The sequence below is a fragment of the Chaetura pelagica genome, unplaced genomic scaffold (genome assembly GCF_000747805.2).
Source record: "Chaetura pelagica isolate M959 unplaced genomic scaffold, ChaPel_1.0 scaffold82, whole genome shotgun sequence".
Taxonomy (NCBI): Eukaryota; Metazoa; Chordata; class Aves; order Apodiformes; family Apodidae; genus Chaetura; species Chaetura pelagica.
Window position 1 is genome coordinate 1,449,132 of NW_009952990.1, and position 6,504 is coordinate 1,455,635.

Sequence of the window (6,504 nt, forward strand, 5' to 3'; positions counted from 1 at the left end):
GATATAGAAATATAACAATGTGATACTAAACGCAAATATAGTTAGGCAACTACTACACATCTACAATACCTGCAATATGTGTATATCAGCAAAACAAGACAAAAACAGATGGTAAAGAAACGGTTTGCAATTTCAGTGATAATAAATAATGCAAACTGAAAGATCTGTATTTGCATCCTTGTAACTATTGCATTCATTTAAAACAAAATTATAGTTGTATATGGTGCTGCTTACAGACACAGTTACTAATATGCCACTTTCTGAAGATGGATGACACATTCAGGTTGAATATAGGGAAAACAGGGCATATCTGGATAGTTCAAAAGGGAAAGTGATTGGGAGCCAGTTAAACCTCTCTGATAATTTGATTTTGTACAGCAGATCTCCCATAAAGTAGCATCAAGTTGACTGTTACCTGCAGTCACAGAGGGCTAGTAATTCACTGCCATTCTGCTTCTTCATTCTGTTTTCTGTATATGGGTAAGGATGCTATGGATAAGCCTGTTTCTGTGTGACTGGTTTGTACCTTTTACTTTTGTACTGCATGGCCCTAAAATCTGACCAAGCCAAGCAAAGCCTATTTATTTTGTCTTAGAAAGTTCATTAACCAAAAAGCTTCACTAGCTTAAACCTTTCCCTGGTTCTCAGAACTTCTATTTATTTATTTTATTTATTTATTTATTTTTGTGCAAAGTGATAGATTTTAGCTCAAATGTGTGATAAACATTTTTAAATAATGTATATTATCTATATTTTCCCCTCCTCTTTTCACAAAAACATGAAGCTTTCTCTATCCTGTACAAAAGGCAGGAAAAAAAAAAAAAAAAGTGGAAAAAAAAAAGCACAGCTTTTTTCTCCTGGTCCATCCCTCTGCTCTTTCTGCTGCCCATCTCCATCTAGCTGGGTTCTTTGCAACCTCCCTTGCACCCGTGCTGTGTGGCGCTGTTGGCTTTTCCAGCTCACCAAGCATGGGGAGAGCCCTACACACAAGACATGGTGACTCGAGTGCCTGCCCCTCTGGGCGTTGCATGGTCCAGTGACACAGTCTTCCTGGGCCATTTTCAGCAGTTAATCTAAAATTCCATTGTAAACCCATCTATAGAACAATACTTAGAGCTAAACAAAACTGTGAAAATCAAGATGAAGGAGAAAACTTTTCATGGTGGAAAAAAAAACAGGTTGCATTTGTTGGACGGTGCTTTAACCAGCTGAACTGGCTGGTTCAGCCTGCTCTCACCCCTGTTGCTCCTTTCCACATCTATTTTCTACCTCTTTGAAAAAAAAATAAAATTATAGAATATACGTTCTGTCTGTCATTACATTTAAGTTATTCTGTGTGAATATCCCATTCTGCTTTTCACTGAAATGGCAAAACAGATAGAAGATTGCATAGTTAGAGAAGGAAAAGCCATATTGGACTGGAGTCCATCTTTCCTCATGAGTATGCTATGATACTGTGACAGAGGCCATATCAGATATTAAATTGATATAATACAGAAATGATTTGCATTATCTGAAATGATAAGGAGAGAGAGCCGCCCAGGAGTGCATTTCTTGTGAGCGCAGTATTTGGGTTATCCTAGGAGCAAGAGGTAGTGCCCACCCTGTCACAAGAAACAGACTGCCAGGTTAGTTCATGCAGTTAAATCTTCTCCAGTGTCAGCCCTGTGTGTTTGGGACTGTTAAGGTCCCAGGTGACCTGCTCCTGCACAACTGGCCGCCCGCTGTGATCCTGGCAGCTCTCCCTAGCCGAGTGGGAAGGGGCTGGTGCAGTCCTTAGGGCTTGAGCCGAAATCCTCAAAGCCGAGGGGAGTTACACGCGTGATTTCAGAGCAAATTGGTGCCACGACTCTGCGCAGCTCCGGAGGAAAGGACAGGCCTGGGTGCCGCGGTAGGTGGCACTCTGTCCCCAGGCAGCCCTGCTTCCTCACCGCACCCTCGCAGGAGGCGCTGGGAGCGGTAGGTGTTTGCTTAGCATCTGAAGGGAAGGCTGATACCTTGCTGGGAGGATGAAAGTCCCGTGGCATGTTTGAAGACGAAGAGATATAAACCTTTAGGTGTCCTGGCTGGACCCAAAATTAAATGGATCTGTTCTGTCTCATTTCTCCTGCATTTTAATTGATGTAGCTGTAACTGATGCCTTGCTTCTCCCTGAGTGAAGCAGGCTATGAAACAGCTCTTTAAATGTCTATTCCCTCACTCCTCCCCCCCAAATGTCAGATAAAACCACATTTAACAGTGCTTGTTAAATTTGTACTGCACATTAATACAGTAATGGAAACTGGCACTGTAGAAATAGCCTCTTTCATAACTATTTTCTGTAGTTTTTTTTTTCATCTGAGCATGAAACTATGGAGTAGAAATGCTTTTACACTCTTCTGCTGCTGGAAATACAATTGCGAGACAAGGAATATCTTTAGTGTGGTGCTCAAAACTCTCACAACAGTTTTTTTCTCTCAAAATACTTGTAACAAAAATACATTTGCACCAGGTGCCCTGGTTTCATTTCTGCATGCTCTCTTCTCAGATGTTTCACATAGCTCAGAAATGGAAAGTCAAACTACACAGCATGCATTTGCTGCTGATGGGCATATACACAGGGGTAGACTAATAAAAATACCAGTTCTTCTCAATACAGTGTACATTTCCAGTGCTGAGTAAATACTGAATACAATGGCTGAAATATCTTGTTACTAAGGCAACCAACACCCATGTTATCTTTATAAATATATACATACTCCCAATGCTACTTAAAAAAAAAAAATAATTAAAAAAAATTGTCATGATTTGGTGAACTGAATTCTCGATGAGATCTGACTTATAAAGGGCTAAATGTTGAAAGTGCCTCAGACTGGACTTTGGGGTTGACAATAAGGGTAGGAACAGAAGGTGATAGGATAATGATTTTCAAATTGCAGAGTATTGGCCAACTTGTACAAAACAAGTGCTGGGACAAAATTTTTCTAAGGTTCACATATGCTGTAAGTGCCTTCACAGAATTCATACAGACAAGTAGTTCACAGTGCCTCCTTCTGAGACAGCTCTTTTTTCTTGCTGTGTTAGGTAGACCAGTGTATTTCTCTAGTATGGTAATTCTTGTCACTAATGAGCCTAACAAAGGGAATGCCCAGCGGCATGGAGTACAGTATGTAGTCTCTACATCTTGCTGTTAGTATTAATTTCTGCATACATATTTTCAATATTAGAACACATCATATACTATAGTAAGCAAGTGTGGATCACTGAGTGCTGCTCCAGAAGAATGAAGAGTGCAGCTGAGGCACTACTTACATAGTAGTTTTCATCCAGCTGTCTTGGCCGTGACTGTGGGGCTTCAAGTGCTCATGCTTATGCTGGTGCAGTGTCTGTTTGATTCAGGACTGAAAATTAACTCAGCAAGAACACCCCAGCAGGGAGAGTGTCTGAAAGCCAAGAAATTCATGGGCAGATGTAAACCATCTTTAGAGACAAACTTTGGTTTCCTGGCATGTGGCCTGGGGAGTCTTCAGTGGACCTTGGACTGCACCAGTTTGCAGGTTCTTACAACTCCTCATGCTTTCAGCAAAGGTACTACATGTAATATTAAGGTCTATAGTCAAGTTTTTAGGAGCAACTTTTTTTTTTTTTTTTTTTTTTTTTTTTTAAAATATTGTTTAAATAGCTCTAGCTTAGTGCCCTATCCCAGCACCTTAGGACACTAAGTAAGGGGTTTTTTTGATGGTGTTATTCAGCTCCACTTATTCACTGGCAGTGAGTGTCTCTGAAGTGTCCATCAGCAGCAGATATAAGAGGGATGACAGAATAAGCTTGAGAAACAGTGAAATGCTATTAAGTGAGACTTCTTCCTACAGGTGAAACCTTAACCCCAATCCCTCTCTTACAGCTGTGAGTACTGAGGCAATTCACAAATACTTTTTACATCTTCTTTGTTATGTCTAAAAATTTACTGTCCATGGGGCACAACAAATTTTTGTTTGTTTGGTTGGGTTTTTTGTTTTTGTTTTCTTTTAACACCTGGAGAAACATCTGTCCCTTCTCTCAGATCATGTAATAAGGCCAGAGATCCTTATCCATGTTGTTCAGTTAGGTTGCTTTCTCTCAACGACTTGAGTCCAAGTACTTTCAGCTCTTTCCGACATCTCAGAAATGACATGATTCTGTTCCTATTTTTAGAACATACCAGTGATACACTGAGGCTGAGAAAAATCCTTGTTCTTAAATAAGCTGTTCTGGAAGAAACTTTTCCTGTCTCATTTCTTTCCCAACCTTTTCAGAGGTTTCCTGTGTGGTCGTAAAGGGGTGCTTGTAATTAGGGAAACTCTTCATTTCAAGCAGAATTGATACAGTCCTTTTTGCCAATTATCTTCCAACAGAGATATTAGTATTTTATTATCCTTAAATCCAAAGGTTAAATGCATTTTAAACAAACTGCCCAAACCCAGTGCTTAACTGCAATGTAAATGAGATCTGTCCCGTACAGTCGTTTTCCTGGCTCACCAGCAGATGCTGGAGGAGCGTACCCTCCCCTTGGAGGCCTCTGTCCATCTGGAGTTCCCAAGCAGCCCTTAGGCTGTGCTTTTCCCTTTTCACCAGCAATAAGCTCCTTGCTTTCAAAACCTTCAGGGAATGTGTATTACACATGCATGGAAATGGGATTTTTAGTCACAAGTGGCCAAATGTTCAGACGTCTCATCTAAAGACATTTGTGCTTCTAGTGAAAAAAGTGTCTGGTCCCAATAAGGAATCTACTTCTAAATTAATAATAATTAAAAAAAAACCTCAAGTCTGAGACACATTAAAATACAAGGTGACATTTGAATATGTACTGTGAATTAGACTCAGATGCTCTAAGGCACGTTGAGTACTGTTTTACTTGCAAGTCGTTCCATTAATTTCAGTGACCCAGTTATGGAGTAAGACACCACTCAGCAAGAGAAAAGATGTTAAAAATCTGCCCACAGTATTTGATGGTAATTTGATTTCTGTACTGCCTTCCAGACCCAGTCACCCCAATCTGCTTTCACCACAGTGCAGCATCTCTTTCATAGATGCTGACATCTCTAGATGGCTGTCAGCCTTTGTGATGAAGAATATTAGAATAACATTGTAGCTGTGTCAATAAAGCAGATATGCATGCATTCATGAGGAGGCTTTTTTTTTTTTTTTTTTTTTCCCAGTGATTCTTGTAAATCCCTTGGATTTTTTTCTTTTAAGTTTGATATTCAGGTTTCTGTGACTATGGTAACTTCTGTGCGTTTGAATATTATCGGCTGTGCAGCCACAAAACTGTATTGGAGATAATTGATTTTCTTCCCGAAGTAATTTGGTGCTCTTCACTTCAGAGATCATCCTTCGGATTATCGACTCCTTATTAATAGTCATTTGCAAAATTATTGCTATGGCTATGAGGTTCACAGCCCTGTCAGACTTTTGGCTTCTTTTCCTCACTAGAAGGGTTTGAATCCTCTTGTATTTGTTAAACGAAAAAAACCAACAAAACAAAGGCAAGCAGCAGTTTCTCCCATAAGGCTGACATTTCAAATCAGTTATTTATCTACACATGCTTCTTGCGTGCCTTTACGATAGCCTCAAAAAATGCTACAAAGAGCTTGGTCAGTGATGATAACCTCTGTAGAGCACTGACCTACAGCAAGGAGAGGAATGTTTCCAGGTGACTACAGTACATGAGCAAATAAGTGTCTTGCTCTTGCCCTTCACTACACTGTCACCCTTTTCAGTGTTTCACAGTTGGACTAACACTTTGTTTATGATAGCTCCACCCTTTTTTTTTTTTTTTTTTTCCTGTTTCAAATTAATTTATAACTTCAGCAAAAATTCTCTCTAGGTACATAAATGATGGTACATAATGGTACATAAAGTGACTGCCTGGAAGCAATTGTGTTATTTAGCCCCAAATTTTCCAAATTATCAGAATAGCCTTTGAATATTCAGAGTGGACCAAGTTTGTGAGCCTTTTTGGTTTGAGTTGGATGTTTTTTTAGTGACAAAAGGTGAAATTAATGTTTTAGAAAAAAATCACCAGATGCATTTTTAGCTATTAAAATTCTGAAGCTTAGTGGTTGCATACATTGATTTTTAAAGCTTCAGCTTTTCTGCTCTTCACAGAAATGGTAGTGATAATCTAACTACAAGGGAATATTTAAGTTTCAGATTCTGCTGTTTCCCTGTTTGAGCTCTTTTTTCGTAGCAAGAAAGTGGCATGTACAGGCTTTACAGTGTTCAAACACTACAGGTAGCAGTAGGAGTGACTCAGTCCTTCCATTACCATCTCTGGTTCCCTGCTTGCACTTTTGATAGTTTCTGGCTTGCAGTTAAGGTAATCACTGAGTATGAAGGACCTGGTTTCCATTGTGCAGTTGAATCTGAACAATGTGTAGGGGTGAAAATAACAGAGCTGTCACAGTTGCATCCATGGCAGCAGCATGGTAGCTTCCACATTTTCTGTTCTTTTGGTTGTAAATCAAGCTCCCTGAGCTTCCTGCT